Genomic DNA, 27,166 nt, shown 5'->3' with positions numbered 1-27,166 from the left:
GCCATGATTTTCTAGCCTTTATATCTAGTGGCTGTTCTGTCTCTGACCCCAGATAAGTTTATTAGGGTACACAATATTTTGGGGAACACAATATCGCCACAGAAAAAGATAGGAGAATAAACAAGAGGAGAGAGTGGGTAGGGGGAGAATAACTAATAATAATTTTTTCAAAAGCTGTATGGAAATCTCTTTTTATAAGCTTCCTGACACACACACACACACACACACACACACACACACACACACACACACTTAATTGGAGTTACATGAGGCAGGTAGTGTTCTTCCCAGAAGCTCCAGATTGTTGAACAAATATCCAAGTTTCACAGTGCCAGACATGAGACCTCCCTCTGAAGTTTTGGTCAGATGGGTCTCAAAGACCATGATACTAATTGAGGCTATTGACATTGCTCTTGGTTCCTCACCAGAACTTGATGGCAAGATGCTGTTGTTGAAAACACTGAACGCTCTGATAACTGGGCATGGAGAAAACAAGCTCATATATTTTCCTGGAAGCTTCTACCTTCTGGCTAGCTTTCACAGTGCTGGGAGGTACTGTGTAGGCTGATGGTGGAGGACAGTCCTCAGCAGTCCTACCCAGATGTGGACCTGAAAACCACAATGCTGACTTGCCTGTCAAGATGTGCGTATCGGTGTAAAAAAAAATGGTATAAGAGTTACAGGAACAAGTAACAGCCTTCCTATTTGCATTTGAGGCTCATAGGAAGGATCTCATGCCTATTATTGTAAATGTGGTCAAGAGCCTGTGGCTGGGGAGAATATAAGCCTTAGGAGAACATAGTCCTATTGTCTTATTTTATTTAAAGTCTTTTCTTTGCTTAAATTTTCTTTGGCTTACTTTTAATCTTGTTCAATTTTCCGTTGTGTGTCCAGTCTGCTGTTGAACTCATTTTAATAAATTCTTAATTTTAGAATTAAATTATTTGCTTCTAGAATTTCAGTCATATTATTTCTATGAAAGTTCTTCATGTCTTCATATGTATTAGATATTTTTAAACAAAGCAGTCATACCTATTTAACATTCTCCTGATGGCTACTTGCTCTGCCTGAAATACCCAGGAATCCATTTTGATTTCATTTCAGCTAAACTATTCATTGCACACAATGCTGATTGTACTCACTCTTTAAAATACGTTCCAAAAGACTAGATCATGATTCAGTGTTGAATTCAAAATTATTTCTCCAGGCATAGAAGTTAGTATACATTTGATATTCATACATTATGAAAAAGTAGCTTTTGTTACTATTTTTTCCTTTTTTTTTTCTGGTTTCACAATCATTGATTTCACCATGTACTACTGTGATGGTTTGAATGAAAATGGGCCGTATAGGCTCATGGATTTGAATGCTTGGCCATACAGGAGCAGTACTATTTGAAAGGGATAGAAGGTGTGGTCTTGTTGGGAGAAGTGTGTCACTGGGGATGGGCTTTGAGGTTTCAAACGTCCAAGCCAGGCCCAGGGTCTCTCTCTTTTCCTGCAGATCCAGTAGACCTCTCATCTACTTCTCCAGCACCATGTCTGCCTGTGTATCACCATGCTCTCTGCCATGATGACAATGGACTGAACCTCTGAAACTGTGAAGCAGGCCTGAGTTAAATGCTTTCCTTTGTAAGAGTTGCTGTGGTCATGGTATCTCTTCACAGTGATAGAATACTGACAAATACAGCCATCATTGTGACTTCTGCTAGATTCGTGTTTAATTTGCTTTTCTTTTTCTAATTTTTCCTAATAAACTCTGACAAGAAACCTTTCCTTTCTAATATAAGCTTTTTATACTACAAAATCCTCCACATATAAACTAGTAATTTATTCTCACACTTTTGATATGGGGTGTGTTTTTAAAATTCCTTTGAGCGTTCATTTTAAACCATTAGTTATTTGGAAGTATCTAGTAATCTTTAACTGTTGGAAGATTTCCATGTTTTTCTCTTAACTCTTCTTTATTTTGTCTATAGTCCAAAAACATTCTTTATGTGGTATTTATATTTTCTTTTTCTTTTGTATTTAATAGTGAAAAAGCAGAAAAAGAAGATTTGTTTAATGTGGCCTCATTGGGAAAAGAAACAAAAAGATCCAGAGCCCCCCCTCCCAAGTCTGTGTTTGGGGTCCCGTCATAATGGTAGGTTTCTTTTTGTCCTGTATAATATGGTTTTATTAATGAATAAAACCCCTGACTCACTGCAATCCTGCCTCAGCTTCATGAGTGACGGGATAATAAGCATGCACTATTAGGCTCAGCATAATGAATATTTTGATATTGGTGGGTGGTGGTGGCACTGTTCTATGATTGTCCATTAGATCAAGTGGTTAATGGTGTCAAGGTGAGCTAGTAACTTACCAATTCTGTTTGCTTTGCCTCCTATTTAGGGTTCCTGAAGTTTTGACTCCAGCTGTATATTTTCTTTTGTCTCTTTTCAGTTCCCCCTGGTTTCCCCATTTGCTTTACATTTCTAATCTTAGATGCATACTCCTTTAGGACTCAGAAGACTTCTCAGAGAACTGACTTCCTTGCTCTTAGGTAATGTCTCTTTTCAGTGGTAATAGTCCTTGCTTTGAAGTTAACTTTCTGTGGTCCTGAAAGGCTTGCCACCCTTTTCCTTCATCAGGTTTTGCATAATATGTGTTTCTACCCTTTTATTTCTAACATATCCATAGATTTTATTTTAAACAGGCCTCGTATGGACAGAATCTATGCTTTCAATTAATTGAATAACGCAATATTTAAATGGGTGGTTTCATCTTTCACGCTATTTTCTGTTTTTACCATCTGGTTCTTCCTTTTTCTTCTGTAGTTTAATTGAACATTTATAAGTTTTGCTTAAGATTTTCTACTGATTTATTATTTACATCTCTCAAAAATTAGTGGTTGACCTGGGGTTTGTAATAATCTTGTTTAATCAATAAGACTCCATTGTTAAATACTGCACTTGTTTATATATAGCATAGAGACTTTGTAACAGTATATTCTCTATTTCTCCCCATTCTTTGTGTTACCATCGTATATTTTAGTTTTACATTTTCTATAAACATAAATAAATTTCATTAGATTATTCTTTCTGCCTATAAAAGTGTATTCTGGGGCCTGAGGAGACTGCTAATGGGTAAGGTGCTAGCTAGCTGTGCAGCTCTGAAGAAGAGTTCAGCTCTCCAGCATCCATGTCAATACCAGATGTGAAGGGGGCCACTTGTCACCCTAGTGCTGGGAGATGGAGACAGGATGATCCTGGGGCATGTTGCTCAGCAGTCTCGCCAGTCAGTGATTTTCCAGTTAAAAGCAAATCTCCTTTTTAAATATTAAGTTTTTCTTTTCTTTTAAGCGAGACTGGTCCTCTCACTCTCTTCTTTTGGGACCAGAACTATGAATTCTGAGGAATGTGCACACTAGATACATTGATTCGTACTGATACTATTTTCAGGTGCCATGATTTTACTTTCTTTTATTCTGTTTCTCTACTTTGTCTTTTCTGTTTTAGTTGATGTAATTTCTATTGATCTATCAACCAATTATTTTGAGCTTGTTCATGCTTTCCTAAGAGTTGTCAACTCTTATGATGAGCTTATCCAAATAGTTTTTGTTTTTTGTTTGTTTGCTTGTTTTTGAGACAGTCACTATTTAGCCCTGGCTGGCTTCAATCTCACAGAAATCCACCTGCCTCTGCTTTAATACTGAGATTAAAGGCATATTTTTAATTTCTAGTATTTTCAACTGATTTTTCATTATCCTTTCTATATCTCTCCTGAATTTTGCCCACTGATTTGAATGTTATTCATCTCTTTGATTAGACTTTTCCATTTCCTGTGTATGAATTTCACTATTTATACCATATCTGAGTGTGGTTCTGAAGATCATTTACTTTTCAGTTGCCCATTGTTCTTGCTTGTGGTATGTGCTATAATTTTGTTATTGAAGGGGGCATCTTGGTTAGGAAAGCCAGGCACTTTGCAACTTTTACGGCTGGAAGTTGTTGTCTTTCTTGTTAGACCTGAGATGGAGGAGTTTTAATTAGTGAAATGAAGCCTCCGCTAGGTTGAGGTTTACTGTGTTTGCCGTTAACTCTAGGACATCACAGCCTTCACCGTCCTTCAGGACACCCTTATATTTGCTGCTTCACTTTTCTTCCGACTCTGGGAAGTTCCTTTCCATGATTTCCCTCTCCCATGTGCTCTGAGCCACATTCCTGGGTTGTCACTCTGCAGACTGTCAGCTGTGGTGGGGAGTTAGGCATTCCCTCTGTTCACATTCAACTTTACTCTTCATTTGGGATGATGCTGTGTCTCTAGATCGTGCTTGGATTGTTGACTCCTCGGTGGTGCTCCCTTCCCACAAGCTTTTGTGTTGATCCTGGCCCTTTCTCGGGGTAGGATTTTGTTCCCTCCCTAAGTTTCAAATGGTGGTCACCCTGCACTTTGGGTCTGGCCTTGCAGGTTGAGGCTTTGTTGCATAGAGAGAGAAAGTAAAAGGTGCAAACACAGCCCTGTGTCCTCTCAAGGTGTCTAATCTGCAGGAGGGACGTTTCCTTGAAACTATTTTTAATCTTTTCTGGATCTGGGCTTAGTCCACAGAGAAGGTCTAAGCTATGGTGTCACTTACAGTCCGTATTTCCTGGGAACTTTATGTTCTTTCAGGAGTGTACTTAGCCTCTGCCAGTTTGCCAACTCCTCTGATTTAACTTTTGCTGGTTTTCAGTTGCATCTGTTTAAGTAGGCCGTTGCTTATGTCTTTCTACTTCCGTGGGCACCTGCCATCTTTGAGATTTTTGAGCTAGATTATTGCCCTGCAATTTCAGCTTCAAATGATTTCAAGAAAACTTGTGAATTTGTTTGGCTCTGTTGCATTATATGGGTATAAATGTCACTCTTCCCTGCTCCCTGAGTTCCTGGGTGAAAACTACATTGGATATTAATAAAAGTATCTTTGTAGGGATGATCAGAATTTCATATTTTCTTGCAAATTAACAACCAAAGATTTTATGGGACCTAGAAAAGGAAGAGATCCACAAGTAGATAAAGACGTGTTATATTTTGTTCCTAAAATACATGCAAAGAGCTTGCTCTCACACTCCCAGCACTCCAGCTGAAGGTAGGTGAGGGTGCCAAATTCTTTGGAATCATCGATGAAATCCTTTCAAAGCAATGAGGGGCTGATGTTCTCAACTCATGTGTTGCGGAGCTGTCTTTAAGGCATCATGTCATGGCTTCAGTGCCAAGCAGCACGTTTTCTTGCTTAGTGGTTCCTAAGATAATAGCACTCCTTACAATTAACTGAACTCCCATACTGTTGGCCATGGGGTAGGGCTGAGAGTAGGGAAAATAGCAGAAGACTTTCAGATTGGCGCCAGGAAAAATTAGGTGTATGCATTTACAGAAGCCTGACACATTAAGCCTTTGAAGTTGATTTAGACTAAAGTGAATTCATTTGGGAGGTTACTAGCTGTTACCTTGAATAATGGGCAAGAGGAGTTTTAACAGTTCTCAATGTAGACGAGTTCTATTTTCACTGGGGGGAAATGTAGACCAAAAGTCCCAAAGTATCTGAGAAGCCCGGCATGGACTGTAGGTGCCTTAAGAAGGAATGTGACAGGAGAGATGGGAGACCAGAGGCCAGTGGATAGAAACAGCTGAACATGGATGTTTCTGCCGCATGGGCCTCTCACTATTATCTAAGCCGGCCTGTTCTTCACACATCGGTGTAAAAACGATGAAGTGAAACTACATGAGAAGGAATTTCTAGCCTGATTTTCTAACCTGAAGGAAATTAAACTTCTTTGACAACCCTGTCACATGTGTCTATGGAGAATTCTTAGTCAGCAACTTGACTTTGCTCATTCTGCATTTTGAGTGGTGTGAAATTCTGAACTTTGACCTCTTGGACTAAACTTTTCCATACTTAGAGACAATGCTTACAAGACAAGGCTTCCATCACTTACTGGAGTGTTTTAGGTCTTATCATAGTTTTCTTTAAACATCGTTCTCCTAAAACAAAAACAAAAACAAAAACAAAAAACCTCAGTAATTTTCAAGACAATTCAAGACAAGTGAAATGAAGAATCATACAAAATTGAGGATCCATCCTTCAGGAAATACTCAATATCTTGACTTCATATTAGTATTTTACCTTTAATCATGAATTGTAAATACAAGGTAAGATTTGAACAGGCTCCATGTCGGCAACCAAAGGTAAAATTAGTATCAGATAAATACTTACTCTCCTTGAATATAGTTTTATCATTCATAAAAATTCCAAGTGAGAAAGATGCCACATGCCAGTGTATTTTTTTTGTGTGTATGATGTATTTCTTTGGTAGTATTTTAAATAACAGGGAATACCAAAAAACTGATCATTATGTAGGGATTTAACCTCAGCTAGCTATTTTATAACCAATGCTTTATTCCAGCTCTATAATTAACATCTAAAATTAACATTTTCAACATGACTTTAAACATTAAAGAATCTAAGGAGATATAAATACTTAAAGCACTATTGCTTTGCACTTTTTGGTCCTTTCAGAACGGAACTAAAGGCAGCCTCTCTCCACATGAAATATGGCACGGGACATGATTTGGAACTGTTTTATGGTTTTAAGTATTTTTTGTGCAATTGGGTGTAACTATTTCCATATGTTTATGAAGAGTGAAAAGAGGTAGTGGCAGAGATACTGAAGCGTTCTGTGTCCCTCACGGAATCAGTCACATGAAACTACCAGCCCTTCTTAGCTTGACTCTCTTGCAAGCAGAACTTATCTAGTTTCCATAATACCAACCTGAAGATGCTGTTCAATGTGTCATAAACAACTCTTGTGAATTTTTATAGGATTAAAATGGATTAAAATGATCATAACTATCCAGTGTTCCTTGCTGATTGAATATGCCACTTCTGTTTACTAGGAAAATAAATAACACATGTCTGAGCTCTTTCTGAGAGGTTCCTATTTATTCTGTGGTCATTTCCCACTTACAGTATTTCCAGCTTAATTTCATAAAATAGCTTTTATAGGACTTGAAAAAAGTTCTTACTGTACTTTGTCTTCAACTATTTTTCATTTGAATTCTGAAGAAATATCTAACTCTCTCTCTCTCTCTCTCTCTCTCTCTCTCTCTCTCCTCTCTCTCTCTGTGTGTGTGTGTATGTGTGTCTGTCTGTCTCTCTGTACCCCTGTTTCTCTCTTATTCTGTATCTGTCTCCTCCCCTCTCTCCCTCTCTTGCTTGAGGCATGTTTTGTAGTCAGAATATCAGAAGTGAAATAGCTGCCTGTCTGGCCTGTGCATGAAGAACAGGCAGAATTCAGTTGTTTGAGACTCTTTTCCCTTCTTCAGCATATTACCAATGTTTATGCCTAATTTACAGTTGTCAAACAGAGAGAAACGAGCTTCGCAGTGCATTGTCTATCACAGGACTTATTACGATGAACAAGTATGCGGAAGAATGTTTCCAGCAAGAGAATGCTCATTGTTATCCTTTCTTGAGACATGGATGTGGCCAGTGGTGCTATTTATTGCCTTCATCCCAACGATTTAAGTTCTGTATATAAAGCACGTCATGCGCTCTATGTCATGTGTTTGACATACATTCAAATCGAGAGTCACAGCCTATCATCACGCCACCCTGTTTGTGTTAAAACACAAAGTATCTTGGGTTGATGGTGTTTTACCTCCAATAAGGAGCTTTGTCCCTGGTCTCTGCTACAACCTCAGAGCTCTGTATCCTGGAACATGCTATGCCTTGCATTATAAGTCTGTGTGTGTTTTGTCTCATTTAATTCCATTTCAGTGCATGGACTTCTAGTCTCCTTTCCATTTTCACTGCCTTATAAAAATACATTTCTCTTAGTCAGGGTTCTGTGTCTGGAGCAAAACTGGTGTAGCTGTTCTGCCCCATGCAGTGGAAGCAGCTGCTTCAGGCTTTCTTCACGTAGTGGAATGAGTGGCAAACTCAAATAGAGTCCATGTCACACCTTTCAAAGCTTCTGTCCACATATAGCAAGCACACATCTAGCAATGGACCCAGAACCTTCTGGAACATCTTGCTTCCTTGGTCAGCTTTTAAACAGTGGGATCCACTGTTTTACGTCAGGCTTACTATTATTGTCAAAAGTAAGAATATCCTTATGCAGTCATTTTTTTCTATAGTTTCTCTTAAAAATTACTTAAATTTCCACCTGAATACATGAGACCGTTTCTGACAAAATAGACTCAACTCTTTAAGACTCACATGGAGAACTGTGTGTAGGATGTGGTGAGTGATGCTAGTATTGATGATGCTGAGGACTTTGTTTCATACTAGTCCAATGGAACACTTTCATGTCTGTTTCACACACAAGGAACCCGAGGCTCAGTCATATGAATCAGTGAATCATGGTGTTGAACTTCAGACACAGGTTTATCGCTCTTAAAAATAAATAACCTTTATTATATCATTCAGCTGAGTTCATCCTAAATATAGTTGTAGATGTCTCATTTTTTTAGAAATTGAAACTTGGTTCAAATTCATTTGCATTAAAGAAGAGGCTGAGTGAGCTTTATTTGTAAATGGAGTTGGCAATTTAAATTATATTCTACAGTCAACCTAACGTATAGCAACTGCCTTTGCATTTCCAGATGGGGAAAAAGAGGGGTGTGTGAGTCACATGAATTTGATTTATCTAGCAGTTAGCAAGTGGAGTGGTATATCTATTCTGTACTCTTATGCATGCACATATGCACAGGAGTCAGATATTTTATCTTTCAGGCATTTGTGCCTAAGAGTTTGCGAGAGAAACCAGGACATAAACAAACAAGGTTTAAGTTATATACAAGAGATTTTTTTTTCTAAAAAAAAAAAAAATAATTCAGGGCAAAGTCAACAAGACAAGATTGCCTGAGAGGCTCAGGAGAGGGACCATACTGTTCTTAATTGTGGGAGGATTATATTTTTAAATAAAAATATCAGTATATGCTAATTGCACAAAATAATATGTCTCACTGTGACATTTTCAAATATGAAGATTATTTGTCTTGATCACATTCATTCTTTTGCTTTCTTTCTTATGGCTTTTCCCCTTCCTCTTCCTCTCCACACTTCTCTTCTTCTTCTTTCCATCCATCCCTTCCTCTTCCTCTCCATACTCCTTTGCTTCTTTCCATTCATTCCTTCCCTGGCTGTGTCCACTTTCCTGCACACAGCATGATTTCATTATTCTTTCTGGGTGAATGACATTCCATTTCTTCATATCTATTTACCCCATTTCGCTTGTTTACCCATCTGTTGACATAAATCAAGGTTGACTCCATAGCTTGGCTTCTGTGATTAGTGCTATAGCAGACCAGAGTGTGCTGTGGGGTGTATGGCAAATGTGTTGCTAATTAGTCAATAAAACACTGATTGGCCGTTGGCTAGGCAGGAAGTATAGGTGGGGCAAGGAGGAGAATAAAGCTGGGAAGTGGAAGGCTGAGTGAGAGAGACACTGCCAGCCGCCACGATGAGAAACAGCTTGTGAAGATGCCGGTAAGCCACGAGCCATGTGGCAAGGTATAGATTAATGAAAATGGATTAATTTAAGCTGTAAGAACAGTTAGCAAGAAGCCTGCCACGGCCATACAGTTTGAAAGCAACATAAGTCTCTGTGTTTACTTGGTCGGGTCTGAGAGGCTGTAGGACTGGCAGGTGAAAGAGATTTGCCCTGACTGTGGGCCAGGCAGGAAAACTCTAGCTACAAATGGCGCCCAACGTGGTGGCAAGAGTTTTCATCTAAACTGAGAAAAAGGATTCTAAAATGGAGCTAAAAACAGCTTCCTAATTGTCTCTCTCAAATGAGCGGCAGCTGCTGGTTTGAGCTACTTGTGGGTTCCTGGCGTGCACGCTCGACCTGCCCTATGTTGGGAATGAGGCCTCTGCAAGTGGTACATTAAGCTGCATGGTGGATTTAGCCTTTGCAGGTACAAAACAAAAAAAGAGGTTTTTGGGCTACACGCTGCTTGGATAAAAGCATAGACCCACGATAGCTCCCAGAGCTGGTGGTAAACGTAGCCATGTTGGGAAGCTGAGGTGGGCGGAGCCAGCAGCCACAGCTGCTGCAGTTTAAGGCAAGAGATTCACAATAAGACAGATTCAGATGTAATAGTTTACAATGTGTGTAAAAGATACGTAGGCTTGAAAGAGATAAAAAAGGTGATATATACAGTTACAGAAACAAATACATAGTTTTAAAAAATAAAGTGTTTAAAGAGACAGTAAAATTAATATAAAAAATAAGCCACGTGAAGATGAATATTACACTGAGAATCTGGATTGTGTTGTCTTTGGGATGCTTAACTGCAGAGAAATATTTGATTGTAAAGGAAGCTGAGTTAAACCAATATGTATACTTTAAAGATACCTTGACTTCAAAATTTGGATATAAGGATATGTTGCTTTGGAAAAGAGTTTCTTTTGTTTCCACAGAAAGCCAGAGGCTATGGATTTGTTCAAGATTAAGATACATCAGGTTTGACCAGCCAAGACCCCCTAAAGGTCTCCAATGACACCATGGCCCAGATGATCCAACATCCAGAATGGTTTGAAGGCATCTGGCTCAGATGATACAGCCTCATGGACTATTCCATAATTCTAAAATTTTCTTCGTTTCCCCATAAGATACAGCGCCCCCTTCCAGCAGGAAGTAGTAAGAGAAGCTACGCCCAAATTCCCAAATTATATGTAATTTTACTTTAAGGTTAAAACATTCCTTTTTGAAAAAAAAAGGGGGAAGTGCTGTGGGATGTATGGCAAATGTGTTGCTAATTAATCAATAAAACACTGATTGGCCGTTGGCTAGGCAGGAAGTATAGGCGGGGCAAGGAGGAGAATAAAGCTGGGAAGTGGAAGGCTGAGTGAGAGAGACACTGCCAGCTGCCACGATGAGAAACAGCTTGTGAAGATGCCGGTAAGCCACGAGCCATGTGGCAAGGTATAGATTAATGGAAATGGATTAATTTAAGCTGTAAGAACAGTTAGCAAGAAGCCTGCCACGGCCATACAGTTTGAAAGCAACATAAGTCTCTGTGTTTACTTGGTCGGGTCTGAGAGGCTGTAGGACTGGCAGGTGAAAGAGATTTGCCCTGACTGTGGGCCAGGCAGGAAAACTCTAGCTACAAGAGTGCACAGATATCTCTGTCCCACCATCCCATATTCCTTCTGGAATATATCTAGCAGAGGTCTGACATGGAAGTTCTGTTTTTAAATTGTTAAACCTTTATACCAGTCTCCCTAGAGGTTGCACCTGTTAACATCTCCGCAGGGTGTAAGTTTCCTTTCCCCTGCATCCTCTCCAGCCCTTGTTTTCTTGATGGTCCTCACTCTGACTTGAGAGAGGTAGAATCCCAATAGAGTTTCAATCTGCACTTCTGTGATGGCTAAGGATGTTGAACATTTTAGAAAATATTTATTGGCCATTGGTACTTCTTTTGTAAATGTGCCTGTGTGATCTAGAAGGAAGCAAGGAAGGGGTGGAGGAACATTGTAGAAAAGGAGAGGAGACGAAAGGTAGACGTTGAAGTAAGAAATCCAAGTGAAATATGTCAGTCTTCTGAGCATGGGGCTCGTGTCTGGTAGCTGTCTGTGCAATCATTTAACAAGCCCTATGGATGCTGCTGCTATCACCACAGACTCCTGAGTGGAGAACGAACTGATGTGTGGAGGGTGCCACTGCTTGTAAGTGGACAAACTAAAGCTCCAGCACAGCAACTCCTTTCTCAGGTCTCGACCTCCATTCTCAAGCTGCTGTGCTTATAAAACAAAGCTGGTGTCAACACAAAGTATCAGTACACAGGATGCAAAGGGTCATTTGTCACTTATAGCTCTATGAGTTGTAAATCACAATGGACTTCTGATAATTTTTGGAAAACCAAACTTTTAAAAAAAATCACCTGCTTCATTGATTTTTCTCATTTACTGACTGGATTATTTGATCCTTTGATAGTTACATTGAAAATATGTTTAATAATTCTTTAAAATTTCGTACATAGTATTTTGATCATATTTACCCCCATTTCTCACAGTAATTGCTCCCAGATCAACCCCATTTCCTTATCCCTCCCAACTTTGTTTTCCTTCTCTCGCTTTTTAACCCATGAAGTCCAGTTTCTGCTGCCTCACAGGTGTGATGTCATCCACTGGGGCACGGTCAGCATCCCAGGGAACAGCAACTGTCTATATCTCTAAATAGGGGTGGAGAGCACGAACCCCTTCCCTTTCCATACTAGAATTTTGGCTGGCTTGATCTTGGCCATGCAACCACAGCTGCTGTGAGTTTATGAGCACAGTGTTCCTGTTATGTGCAGAAGACACTGTTTCCTTCCGATCCTCCCTGACCTCTGGATCTTACACTATTCCTCCCCACTCCTGTGATGGTCCCTGTGCCCCAAGTCTGTGTGGGGTATGGATGTCCCAATTGTGGCTGAGCATTCCGATTGACAATTCTATTGTCCACTGTTATCAGTTGTGCATTTCTGCTTTAATTCCTGTCCAAGCTGCAAATAAAACTTGTCTGGTGAGGTCTGAGAGCTGCACTAATCTATGGGCAGAGAGATGAAAATGTAGGAGGCAGTTTTGTACCTGGTTTATTTTATTAGACTGACATTATTTATTAGACTAACAGCATTCGGCTTACCCATTGGGCCTGTGATCTCAACAGCATGGGTTCCTGGTTTGCAGTACCAGGCATATGTTTCCTTCTGTAGAGCAGTCCCTAGAGACAAGAAGTGGCTGGTGACTCCCATAACATTCATGACTGTATTGAACCCATGAGCATGTCAGTCATTCCTGTAGTTCACAGGGTTTACAGCTGGTTAAGATTGATAATGAACTCATCCACCCACCACAGCATATGCAGCCTTGTCTGGGACTGTGAAAGCTAGCCAGCAGGGATCTTCCTAGTCAGTACCAACTTCAATAGAAGGCAGCATGGTTATTTATAAGAAAGATATTGTGCATAAAATGGAAGTAAATATTTTTGACACTTGGGGTAATTGTATTTTGCTGTGGTTGAGAGATAAATGGAAAGTTGAGGCATGAGTTCTTCTTGTTTGTTAAAATATCTATGAAGATTGCCAGTGAGAGGGTAAAACTCACTAGGTCTAATGCTGACTCACAACTTCTCAAATCATAATGTGAAAACACTCCTGAAGGATATGCTGTTGTTCTTTACACAGGCAAAGCTAAGAGGTCTCCAAGTGAATGACACAGGATAGGGAGGTCTTTGTATAAATGTGCTACAAGGGGATGGAAAAATCTCCCCAAGCTACAGATTGTCTTGGAGTTAAGGAGTTCAGTACACTTGGTTGCTGATGATGTCAAGAGTGTAGGTATGGCATGTGAATAACTGAGGGAATCTATGAGAATATACACTTCTGGTCCCAAGACACGCTGATTGTGACTGGAGATATGGCTCAGAAGCTAGGAGCTCATGACCATCCATAACCCCAGTTTCAGGGGATCTGACACCTCTTCGGAACTCTACAGATTCTTGCAATCATGTGCTGCACACATATACACTCAGGCACACATACATATACATAAACTAAAATAGATAAATACTTTTCAAAAACATGTGTTGGTGCATTTGCAATTAGCCCGGCATGTGTATCAGACTGAGCTGCAACACAAAGACAGTTGTGTCTGTTACCCTAGCAAACCTAATGCTTAAAATGTAGTAGTGAAAATAAAGATCAAAGGCTAGATCGACTCTATATACATAAAGGCAAAAAATCTGTCAGTACTTACTGGGCATCTACTTATTTTAAACAAAAATTGAGAAATACAAGCCCATAAAAGAAATGTCCTCTTTTACTATAAATGCCATTATTTTCACTGGGTCAATCATAGTGATTTAAAAAAAAATAGAGATTAAGTCATCCAGCATTTATTGAACAACTGCAAGGTGCTAAATGTACTACATATCTTTTCTTGAATTGTCTCTTTTAACTCTTAAAGCAATCGTGAATTAGTGGCATTAGGAGGCCATCAAGTTATCCAAAAGCAAGATAAATCTGTCATCATAAAATTTGAAAAAAAAAAGTATGCACCCTAAACTGCAGCTAAATATTGAAGTTTTGTCCTGAGCAATGAAGAGTGAGATGAACAGGTAAGAGGAGGAAAGGTCAGGGCGTGGAAGGAATATGAAGGCCATGAATAGAACAGCCTGGTTGGAATACGCTGGATGAGGAGAAGCAGATGGAAATCCATATTTGGAAAGGGAAGTTTCACCTAAGTTATAATGTGCCTATGCAGTTTTAAATATCTCCCTCTTACCTACCTCTCATCCATCTCACTTTCCAGCTCTACTGAGAGGAAGATGGTTTTGCTTTCATCTCGACTTTGTGGCTATTTGGTTGATAAAAGAACAAAGATGAAAAGGGGTTTAGCTTCGCATTTCCTCTTTTGTGATGATTTGCTTCCATGAAGAGATGCCCAAGCTACACTATTTGGATCTCATTCATAATCTGTGCCTAATATACTCCACACCTCAGATATGTATGCACATAAAGTCAATTCCAAGCAACTTAAAAGTAACACAGGAAATTCAGGTTAACATTTGTCACAGTTTCCAGCAGGAACAGCCTCTTCTATTTAACTTGGTGCTGAAATGAAAATGCTACACCTCATCTTCTCCTTCTTAGTGCAATGCCTTTTTCTATGCCAGCCAAAAATCTCACAGCTTTGGACATTGCAAAGAATACTCTCTTTTTGGCCTTTATTGTAAGACACTAAGGACTGTTTTCTGTAAAGGGCTTAAAAATATGCATTTGAGAGCCGATGAATGTTGCTCAGTGGTAAATCTTTGTGTAAAAATGTGTTAAATTTTAGTCATTTTCTGTGGGATTGTAGCATCAGCAACTGGCATGAGATGAATCAGACTGATGATTCCAGTTCTTTGCAAAGCAGACAGCATGATATAATGGTGCTGAAAAAAAAAATCTCCCTTGGCAACTTTCAGAGCCGGGACGTGCAAAAGGGGGTGTTAGATATCACTTTACTTGGAAAGAGCAGGAGTCCTAATGTCAACTATCAAAATTATTTGAATCTATCTATCTATCTATCTATCTATCTATCTATCTATCTATCTATCTATCTATCTTACCCTCTCCTCCAGTTCTGACAATGTAGACACCATCAGGTTTTATCCTCCTTAGCAAGACAGTTTTACCTTGGTTTTCTGTGGGGTCATAAAACCCTTCAGAAATCTAACGGCCTTTTCTACAAAGGGCTGTTTGAGCTGCATGAATCCAGATGCAGTGATGTTTTGTAGATATTCAAACTGCACAAGTAACATTTCAAGTATTGCATACTTAGTTGTTTTTTTTTTTTTTTCAGCTGACGTAATCTTGTTTGGAAGATCACTTTCTATGAAAGTCAAATAGATACAATTCTTACAGAAAAATTTCAAGGTGGGTTATGTTTTCATCATTTTAAGTAAATGGACACAGGACACATTCATGTCACAGAAGCTCATACATAATTTTCTGAAGGAAAGGAGTTCTAAAGGTTTTCAGAATACATTAATTGGGGACTTTGAGGTATTAACTAATGACAGAAAAGCTTTTAGTCTATTCAGTATTGATGCTATAACAGAAGTGTTACCTTAGTTCAATTGGCATTCAGAAGACACTAATTCCAAACAATGTCATGTAATTGTTTCTGCCTGATTATATCAAGCTATTGACCTTTCTAGGAGAATGGAATTTCTTTTTAGTCACAGTTTGTGTAACCAGCTAACTACACTTTTTCCAATTCTATTCAGGCTAAATTCTAGAAGATAAAGTATAGAAATCCTGTGGTTTAGGATATGGCAAATGGGTGCTTCGCTGAAAAGTACAAGATATGGAATAAGGTTGTATTACTCCAAAATGACAGAAGAATGAGTAAACACCAAGTAAAGAAGCCCAGTGAAGCTCCTTAGCTGACACTAGTACAATGACTATTGGATTTGAGGAGTGTGCTTGACATACTGTACACCCTAATAAATTTATCTAGGGGTCAGAGAACAGAACGGCCATAATATTAAACATACAGGTTAGGCAGTGGTAGCACATGCCTTTAATCCTAGCATTCTGGAGGCAGAGATCCATCTGGATCTCTGTGAGTTCAAGGCCACACTGGAAACAGCCAGGCATGGTGACTCACACCTTTAATCCCAGCACTTGCAATCTCATGTCTTGCTTGGGAAAGATACACGCCTTTAATCCCAGGAAATGATGGCAGAAAGCAGAAAGGTATATAAGGCATGAGGACCAGGAACTAGAGTCTTGTTAAGCTTTTAGGCTTTTAGCAGCATTTCAGCTGAGATCCATTCCGGATGAGGACTCAGAGGCTTCCAATTTGAGGAAACAAGATCAGCTGAGGAGTTAGCGAGGTGAAGTTGGCTGTGGCTTGTTCTTACTTCTCTGATCATTCAGAATTTACCCCAATACCTGGCTTCATGTATTTCATTAATATGACCTTTTAAGATTTGTCTACAGAGGAGGTCTAGAAGGTTATTGAGGTTATAAGCTAAAGAACCAACTGTCCGAGGTATTATTCTGCACATTTATGATCATTCCAAGAGATATGTCTTCTTACATGGAGGGCGCACCTGTTACCCTTTCAGAGAAAGCTCACATACTTCTTAAAGTTGAGAACAATACGTCAGGCAAGAAAACTTTGATTCATATGTTTCTAAACACTGGATTATGAAATTATTTCATTTGAAGTACACAGTGTAAAGATAAAATTATATGAAACTAAAATATTAGATAAAATGTATTCAGCCTCAGAAATATGCACAGTGAATAAATTCAGATAGGGCAACTGTGTTATAAATTACCTGGCTTTTCTGTTCCCCTTTTCCCCCTCAGAATTCAAAGAGACATACTATAGGAGTAGATGAGAATGTGAGTTTGAGGCTTGATCAATTGAATATGTGTAAAAGTGCCAGACTCCACTTGTGCCCTGACCCCTAAATATCCCCCTGATGGTGCACTCTGTTTCTTCACTCATTTTTCTGGCTGGATGCAAAATACTCAGCAGGGACCTATGAGATTTTGTAGGATGGTAGCATCAAAGAATGGGAGAGAATCATATACAGGTCACTCCACTAAACACCCAACACTGAATTGGTACGTGAGTAAGAAATAAAACTGACCTCAACTCAGATTTGGTATTTGTCATTCTAGCTACACTACCGAATTCACAGAATTCAAAATCAAGGGATTAATAAATAGCATATGCTCGCTTGATCTTTGTCTAGGAAAGAGCCCTTGAAGTACTGACTACAGTAAATGCATAACCCATTCTTTTTTTTTTTTTGGTTTTTCGAGACAGGGTTTCTCTGTGTAGCTTTGCGCCTTTCCTGGGACTCACTTGGTAGCCCAGGCTGGCCTCGAACTCACAGAGATCCGCCTGGCTCTGCCTCCCGAGTGCTGGGATTAAAGGCGTGCGCCACCACCGCCCGGCATAACCCATTCTTTTTAGAGCACCCCTTAAACATGAAAGAATATTTATTAATTATTAAGCTAAAACACAATTTTACACTGAAAATATCATTATCACAGGAAGAGTTACTGTGCGTGTCTAGATGCACTGTGAAGTATCAGTTTAGAATATGAAAAGACATCTTGGGGGATTTTATATTCAGTTACAAAACATGAACAATAGAGGAAGAGCTTTGTGGAAGGCTGAATAGAGACTGGAATAGCAACTAGAGAGGACTCTAAATTCTACTTAACTATCACAAAGTGAGTGTTTCTGTCACCTAGAAACAGGCTGACGTCATGAGGAGGCCTTTTGCCTACATCCTCTCTAGAAGCACAGATTCCCATTGAACATCAAGTAGAGTGCCACACAGATGTGCCAAAGTAGTCACACATACTGAACTGTACATATTCCCATGATCCTCTAAACTTAGGAAACATAAACACAGTGAAATTTCACTTTCTAAAATGTTTCTTAGCATCTATGGTAATATGCACTTTAACTTTTCAAGAATTGTAAATAAGACAAGGTGTTACTCAAAGTTTATAATTTTATTTGATTCTGGAAACTTTTTTTCCCACCCAAAGGAGGTAATCTATAAAGACATACTGGTTGGGAACAGTGCCTTCATCTGGAGGAATAATCCTTACGTGAAATACGTGGGTGCTGTGCCTATCTTACACAAGTAAGAATCAGAGGCACAAATGATAAGGATACAAATCTTTTCTTTTGCTAAGAAAACAAAAAACATTTAATTCAAAGCAGGCCCTGTTCTTGGTGTCTTTCATATTTTCATGACCTAAAATTCAACTTCCAAAAAATAAGTATTCATGAATTGTGTAAGCAACAGATACTTAATACTCCAAAGAATGAAAAGCTTCTACTGTCCTTATTTTTTAATAACAGTCCTTTCTACATGCCTTTGGGAGATAAAAAAGAGGAGCATTTTATTTTTACTGTGAAGGGCAATTCTAGTATACTTGAGGATGCTTCTTGTTCTAAAGAAGAAACTCTAATGACTAGTTGGGAAGAGACCAAAATGCTGGTATTGTTTTGAATGTGCAGAGAAAGGTTTTGGTGAGAGGATACAAACCATATGCTATTTGTAACCAAAATTATGGGAAGTGACATTAAGACATTTTTTTGATCTACAATGTAATTTTAAGTTCCCATCCTGTTGGCTACATATCTTTAATTGGAATGAAATTATTTAAATTGTTAATTCCCTGTCCGTTTTCGCTCATATATAAAATTATTCTAAGTAAAAAATTGTTTCTTGTTCTTTAATTAGGAAACTGAGTTATCAATATTAGGGCATCCAATCTTACATAATTCAATTTGAGAAAAAAATTAAATTGTAAGCAGATTATCTTTTTTCTTTAAAAAGATGTTGAAAACACCGTCTTTAATGTATTTTCCTAAATTTTCTCTGGGTAAAGATAATATATATTTGAATAAAGATGAACATTCAAAGATGTTTTTAAAACCACACACTATAATTTCAACATTGGACTAAGTAAAGGGCGTTGGGGAAAAACCTGCCCTGGAGCTTCAGATCTTGCTTCCCATCAGGACAAGAGACTAAACAGTGGAAACCGCTGCTCCTTTGTTAATGGCTGGGTAGAAAAGAGGACACATGATAAACAGTGAAAAGCATAATTGGACATCTATTGATGATACGCCAGCAAAGGGAAGGCAATTTCAAATGGCATGTTTGTAGACATCAAAGAATCTATGCAAAGATTATGTATCTACGTGATAGGATCCTGTTTGACTAGGTATTGGCTTCTGAAATATCATTTTTTCCACCTCTTTTAGAAGAGGAAACTTTGGTGATTGATTTAATTATTGTGGAAACGGACATCTCAGTAGTGCATGTGGCTTTTGTGCAAATAATGTACACTATTTTCTATTAGTTGTTTTACTTCTATTTTTCTCGTAGGTGTTGACAAAACTTTCTTGAGTAGGTATCAGCATCCTGACAGTCCTTATGTGACTAAGCCAGACCAAGGACAGCTAAAGAAAGTGGAAAGCTCAACACTGATGGTAATCATTGAAAATATTAGGAGAATATTGTAAATATTGAAGACTGTCCCTACTGCCTGCTGTCAAATAAACACACAGAGGCTTATATAAATTATAAATGCTCACCCAATAGCTCAGGCTTATTACTAAGTAGTTCTTACATTTTAAGTTAACCCACGTTCCTTATTTACACTCTGCCACATGGTGGTACCTTTATTAGTATGGCATGTTTATCTTCTGTTCCCTCTGTGTCTGGCTGGCAACTCCTGACTCTACCCCTCTCCTTCTCATCAGCTTTAGTTCAGTCACCCTGCCTACACTTCCTGCCTGACTCCTGGCCAGTCAGTGTTTGAGTAAACCAAGTTGAGTGACAATCTTTACAGTGTACAAGAGGATTATTCCACAGCAGGCCATTACAGTTTCATCACTCTTTATTGTCAAAACATTACTTGCCTTTAACTTGGTCACTGGAAATCTTATATGGTGCTTTGCTTATGCTAGATGCAGTATTTCAGAAATGGGATGGTGTTGGAGACGTACAATTTCACATCCTCCTAATAAAATAAACGCTACTCCATCTTTAGTCAGAGAAGCCTCTCTGTTCAGTGACTAGAAGTGAATGCAGAAACACATGGCTGCTCCAGATGCTGAGGATAAGTGATGGCTAAATGTTCTTAAACAGGACATTTGTACAACAAAACAACAACAAAAATGGAAGGGAATTTGTAGGCAGTACAAGCTAAAAAGCATAGGACGGAGAATATAATAATCAGAATCCATTTTATAAGTATATGAAATTGTCTAAGAACAAACTCAATAAAATCTATTTTACAAAGATTCTTATCTTGGTCTATTCTCACTTATAAGTTGATATTGCTTTCCTGAAAAAAAATGAATTCATGTATATTAATTAATAGAAATATCAATGTTATCTTTTAGCAAACAAATGTTGCAATAATAGTTGAGGGAATACATTATACTAAGATGAAAGGATTTGTCCTCAAAGTCAGCAACAATTGCTTATTGATAAAAATAAACCTTATAACTGTAGAAACACTTAGTATATATAAATGCTGTGAAAAGCATAATTGGACATCTTTTGTTGATATGCCACAGATATAAAAATTTTAATTTTATAAAAGTATATATTAAATATATGCACACACGCAAGTGAATGTCTTAATTTCAATAATTAATAGGAGGCATAAAGTGAACACACTAGTTTAGTGTGGCCACAAGGTCAAAATGAAGGATCCTTAGCCTTGCCTCCAGGCCCCAGAAGACTTTTTACACTGTTAACTACCCTTTAGATTTCTAACACAGGAGTATAGCCATTTTTGTAATTAGGTGAACATGAGCAACATTATTGATCTTTTCCTCCTTTTAGTCAATGTAATACATACTGTTATTATATTGGTACCCTCTATTGGTACAGATAGCCTTAATTTATTTATAAATATTTTAGTAATCAAAGTTTCTTTTTGTGTGGAAAAATTACAACGACAGTACATAGTTTTCATTTTTAACACCTCTGAGCCTGTCCATGTTAGCTGCTGTGGAGCACATGGAGGAGTAAACCAGACTTAATTATCTCGATGTATTATAGGCTCACTGGACAAACAAGAAATAATATAGCATAGAAACTAAGTACTATGAAGCGGTGGTAAGAGGCGGCCAGATGAAATGCATTATTAAACGCTATCAAGTGTAAATACAAAGTGAGAAAGACTGATCTTCAGTGATTTGGGGAAGCTTAATAAATAAAAATGACCTTAAAAATAAATGCAACTATTCAATGCTAGTGAAGTCATGGTTCCTGGAGGAGAATTCACAGCCACTACTTCACTAAATCTGTAAAACGAACTATAAACATTTGTCCTTAAACCCACAGGTAAGTGTGGTCCTCACTCCCATCAAGGAAACTTCTTTTTGCAACATCTGGAGACCACTATAGAAAAACACAGCTGATCAAAATGCAGAGTTGTGGAGCACAGTCCTAATGGACACATGGACAGGATACTCCCACACCTAAGGCTCATCGGAGGAGGGAGAAGAACTGTTGTAAGAGCCCAGATTTCCATGAACACTCTCCTGATCAGGTGCCAGCAGAATGCAATCTAACTGAAAAGACTGAGAGCAGATGTGGGAGTGATCATCACAGGAGTGGTAGAGAAAAGAATATTAAGTCCAAGAGCATTTTAAATAATATATAGGTTCTATATTCTATATACACATGAGGTAAACAGAAAATGAAATTAAGGTTGGATAGTACATTCTATAAGTAGATAAAAGGCACCGTGATAAAGAGTTGTTTTGGCTACTGCTTCACTGTCAATAACATTTAATGTTTCATTTTCTTACAATAAACCGGAAAACATATCAGGCCCCAGGGTACAAACCTGCATGGTGTTCATGAGCCTATTTCTGGTAGGAAATTCATCTCGCTCTTGATCAAAACCAGGGGCTCAAGTATGAGGCACGGTAGTTTTATAATGCATACTCCCAACCAAACCCCAAGCAACTGATCAGGATTCCCAGATGAGATGTTTATCTAGAGTATCTGCAACTTAATATTTCTTTTTAGGTTAAATTGCCTTCCTATAATTGAGGTACTGATAAACTTGGCAAGTGACATGGAATTAGCCAGAGGATAATGGTCTTACAATATAACACAGTTACAATGAAAGATGTAAAAACACATTTTATTAGAGGTTTAAGCTCGAAAAATTCTTTCCCTGAAAAGCAAACTTCATAAGGAATTTCACTAAACCTAAAAATAATTTTAGCTGTCATACGGAGGGAGTTAATGCCTAACTCCTGTGAAATAATTGCAAGTAAGGATAATATTACATACATTTTATATATGTCACTTAATGCCATCTCTCCCATACTGGCAAATTATATACTGAATTCTTTTAAACTTTATCCAAAGATAAATATCAATGCACTTTCATAGACAGTTTCCTCCAATAACAGGAAGATCTTTTGTAAGATGTCTAAGATGTTAGAACAAAGGAAACCCAGTTTTTAGTGATCATATATCCAATTTGTCTATTTTATTCCAATATTCTACAATATTAAGCTGAAGCCTTAAAATATATTTGAAATGATTCTCAGCATTGATCACAGACACAATTAAAGAATCTTTGTACTTTTTAGTGTGCTTGGAAACGCTGTTCAAAATGGCTTTCTTCCATTGAAGATGGGTAAAGTTTAGTATCTTTTTATTCATCAGTCAAATAAAAGATAGGACATTTTCGACCAAGATCAATATTTATAAAAGTAAAAAATTAAAGTGAGATCAATTATTTAATTACCCAATTTATTGCCCAACAATATAAATAATTATAATTGGTAACTAAAAGATTCTAGCATCTCATTAGTTATAAAACTTGTTCAACATTAAAAGCTGGGCATCTAAGCTTCTTGTAAATGTTAATATACTCAAAGACCTTTGTTATGTCCACTTCCCATTTGAGTTTAGAGGAAAGATGATTATTAAAACTAATATTTTTCCTAGAAAAATGAGTATGGCTATTATCATTTGATAGCTGCTTCCACATCCTCGCTAATATCTGCACCTTCTTTGTCATTTCTTGTAATGCTTTTTGAAACAATGAAATTAGCTTTAATCAAGCTTTGAGTACATTAATATATTTTAATTTTAGAATTAATACACTGTCCAGTTGAACGAGTTTCAAAGAAGTATTAGGACTGTAAAGACGGTGTTTTACAAACCATACTTCTAGAATGCTGCACAAGGGGATTGTAAAGCAGGACACTCAAGAGTGAACATGAACAGACACTAGCCTAGATACAATTGTCCTAGCTTACTGTGTGAGTACAGGAAGAACCCCTTAACATCCCAGGGTTCTCTGCCTAAGCCTGACCACAATGGCTAGACTCGGGGTAGGTTCCGGGCAGAAGAGAGCAACATGCAGAGAGCTGGAGAACAGGAAACTAGTGTTTGCTGAGTATTTACCAAGTTGCAGATATGAAGACACAACATAAGACACAACAGGGAAAGAGCTGCTCACAAATCTGAGTGTGTATTAGTCACCTTTCTCACGGTTATGATAAACTATCCCATGAGATGCAATGTAAGGAATGAAGGGCTCCTTCTGACTTAACAGTTCTGGGCTACACGGTGGTGAAACATGATCATGGGACAGGGAGATGGCTGATCACACTGCACACATAGTCAGGAAGCAGAGAGAAAGAACAGGAAGTTGAGCCAGCCTATGAGACCTCAAGCCTGACCCTACTGATCCACTTTCTAAAGCAAGGCTCTAGCTCATAAAAGTTCACAACCTTTCAAAACAGTGCCACTATCCAAGGGCCAAGTGTTCAAACACACAGGCCTATGGCGACCTTCCACAGTTAAGCCACAGCATCACATGGTTCCTGAAAGCTCGCCTAGGCTGTGAACAATTTGTGTTGCCATAAGAAAAATTGAGAGAGCATCTAATATATCAGATATTGAGTAGAGTTGGAAGCTGAATGATGCCTCAGTTGCAGAGCAAAGGACTCTTGGACCAGGAGCTGGCAAGCTATATAGCCCATTAGCCAATCAGGCCTAAGGTCTGACTTCTCACAGGATGCTAGTAAGAACAGCTTATACACTATGGAAGGGTTGTAAATAAAGGCACGGAGAAATCAGCTAAAGAGAAGAGTAAAACAACAGATAGGAGGTTGAAAAAAATTTGCAGGGAAAGTAGCAGGGCAGAGAGAAGAAGCAGAGGAAGAGGGAGGGGATGAGTCTTGGTAGACCCTGGATGAAAACTGGTGATGTCCTAAGCATAAGACTCGGTGGGATTATAATGTGACTTCCAGCATAAGATTATTCTCTGCTAAATTTATGCAACTTACCAGGCGGCAGAATTTTACTAACACAAAGTGGAAACACCTCTCAACTGATTCCATAAAGCAAGCTTTACCTTAAACTGTCCAACCTCCAGAGACACCTAAATAAAAATGAAAGCATAGACCAACATTCCTTATGAGCATTGATGGAAACTCCTAAATCAGATTCAACAATGTGACAAATAGTACATGACCAGGTAGGGGTTACCCTAAATATACAAGATCGTATTAACTTTTGAAAATGAATCAACACAATCTGGTGAATTCACTATGCTGACAGACTGAGAGAAAAGAAACATATGATCATTTTAGTTGATGCAGAAAAATCTTATGACAAATTTAATATCCATTCATGATGAGGGAAAGATTCTAAGCAATGGGAAAAAAATGAAGCAATTTTCTCAGTCTCATAAATGATAGCTACAAAAAAATTTTATCCCACTGCTAACTTTATGCACAGATCAGACTCTTTCTGTCCTTGAGCACAACAGAAGGATGTGAGCTCATGGAACATCTATTGGGCCTTAGAGTGGAGGCCATTGCTGGTGCTGTAAGATAGTTAGAAGAAATAAAAGGCATTCATGTACAGAGCACCAACACTCCGAAGTCAATGGGCATAGTGGTAGGAGAACAAATATTTTTTTTGTTTAATGAAACCTCAATTCATTGCTACTATAGATGAATGTACTCTTCCCTTTTATTTTTACATGTTTAAATTTCTTCTCCATCATTAGATAAAATAAAGATATTGATTAACTTCATAGTGGTACTTTGTCAGATTGAAGCTTTCTTTATTCTTCTATCAGCAAAAGCATTGGAAATGCTAAAGTCAATGTCTGTGTTGTACAGACTATCTCATAAAGCCTGCTAATATTGATCAAATAAATATCTTCATGTTCTTACATGGCAGTTAGCCTACTAATTTTTTGGCTGGCTCTATAGTATCCTAGTGTATTCTTATAGTTATAACAACTGCCAGGAAAATGTTTGGCCAGACCTCATTCAAGTAAGGAAAGGATATTCATGATTATGTGACATGTATATTTAGAATATAATATTTCAAGTTAGATTTGGCAAGAAGGCAGTCATGCACTGAAACATGTGAGATAGCTTGAGTGTTTTTGGAAAAACCCTCAAAGGAAAAATGAGAGTGAGTCGCTTTTCTTTTAGCTCCGACTTCTCAGGAAACTTTTGGTATGGAAATTGCATTTTACTCGACTTTCTTCCTCACTAGAAGAATGCTTGATCAACATGTTTAATTTCCAAATATTCTTTGTTGTAAGAGACCAAGTGACACATTTCTAAATGAATTTATATGGTGTCCAATGAGCAATGATCATTTTTCATATTGATTACTGTGGTCTTTAGGAACTTTATACCAAGTCTATTAAAACAGTATGAGGCACAACCTGGGTAGAAATGCGTGTGGATGTGTACATATACTTAAAACGTAATCATCAATACAATGTCTTGTCTTGGTTGGCTCCAGTTGGAAACTTGAGCCATCATGTGTATTACAGTCTGTATCTCCCCCCTTATCTTCTCTAAGCTACATATAGGGAACCAGTTTTAGGAAATAAATGACTGTGATCTGACCTATCACTTACTACTTAGGAGAACTCTGATAATTTCAAAGTAATTTATTGTATAGTAATTAGCAGGAGCGACAATGGGGAAAAACCAGTTGGTTTAATTGTCTGACTCCTTACTCCTGCATCCAGTATCTCATGTGGAAACCAGTTCTAGTTGGATTTAATTAAGAAGGAGGAGGAGGAGGAGGCACCAAAATCCACAGAGACAACAGAAGAGGACTGTTCACGTGTTAGCGACCCACGTGCATCTTAGGTTATGAGCTTGGTAGAGAGCATTTGAGAAGACTAGCATGCACCTTGGAAGGTAAAATTTGAGCCCATTTGTCTCCTTCCTGTATTGTATGTTTCTGGAGACAGAGCTTCTGTTTCACTAACATTACTCAAGAATATGCCTGGGGAGTCTATTCTTTTATGAATTGCTGCCAAAACAGCTTGGGAAACAGCTGGTGATAATTCTGGCTTCATTCCCCCGCTCAACAGCTGATGTTCAGGAGCAGGGAGGCAATTGTGTGGGTGTGTTCTGAGCCTTGCCATGGCTGTTTCCCCTTCAGCTGCTTCTGCTCCCACATGAAGGAGCAGACTGCAAGGCTGAGTTCCTGGGAGTGGCCTCCAAAGGAGGGCAGAGCTACTGGCACTCGTGCTGGCCAGGAGCCCTTTGCTCCATCACAGTGAGGTCATGGATGGGAAGGGAGAAACCCTTCTAGCACAGATCCTTGGCAGGTTTTCTCACACTTGGCTTCTGACAACAGTGAGTAGCAGTGGCTGGCAGCCTAGAGCAGCAGCAGGGTGACCCTTAGCCCAGTGGCAAGTAACAGTATAACAGGTCTTGGCAGCACTGGGGGACTGGGACCCTTGGGCTGCACAGTAACAATGTTATGGCCTTAGAGTTGACTTAGGGAACTGGGATTCCCAGCCCTTGATGTTGACTAGCATTTCTATCATCAGGCCAATGTGTTGGGATTCCCTAGCTGTTGACAATGGCTTCTGTTACCTCTTTTGGGCTTAGATGTCTCTTGACCCTTAACTCCCGGCATCCCTCCCCACTTGTTCAGCAGCCAGCGGCCTTCTTCTGTATTTAGTCTAAGGGCTACGAGCTTTCTCAGTTTCTGTTCTTTCTCTTCCTGGCTGACTGCTCTCCATGATGTCGTTCTTACTTCTCATTGGTATTGCTGCTGCCATGGTTACCACTGCTATCCACAGCC

General features: G+C 38.6%; 1 long non-coding RNA gene across 1 annotated transcript; it reads left to right on the top strand.

The window, feature by feature from the left end:
- The first annotated feature begins 433 nt into the window (after positions 1-433).
- Positions 434-15,462, top strand: LOC131923472 (uncharacterized). The gene is made up of 3 exons (XR_009382627.1): positions 434-643; positions 2,035-2,142; positions 15,349-15,462. It is a non-coding gene; the product is annotated as an uncharacterized LOC131923472 (long non-coding RNA).
- Positions 15,463-27,166: the final 11,704 nt, after the last annotated feature.

This window comes from Peromyscus eremicus, chromosome 13 (assembly GCF_949786415.1).
Source record: "Peromyscus eremicus chromosome 13, PerEre_H2_v1, whole genome shotgun sequence".
NCBI classification, from domain to species: domain Eukaryota; kingdom Metazoa; phylum Chordata; class Mammalia; order Rodentia; family Cricetidae; genus Peromyscus; species Peromyscus eremicus.
Note: the sequence above shows the minus strand (reverse complement) of the source record. Positions and strands in the feature narration are given on the sequence as shown.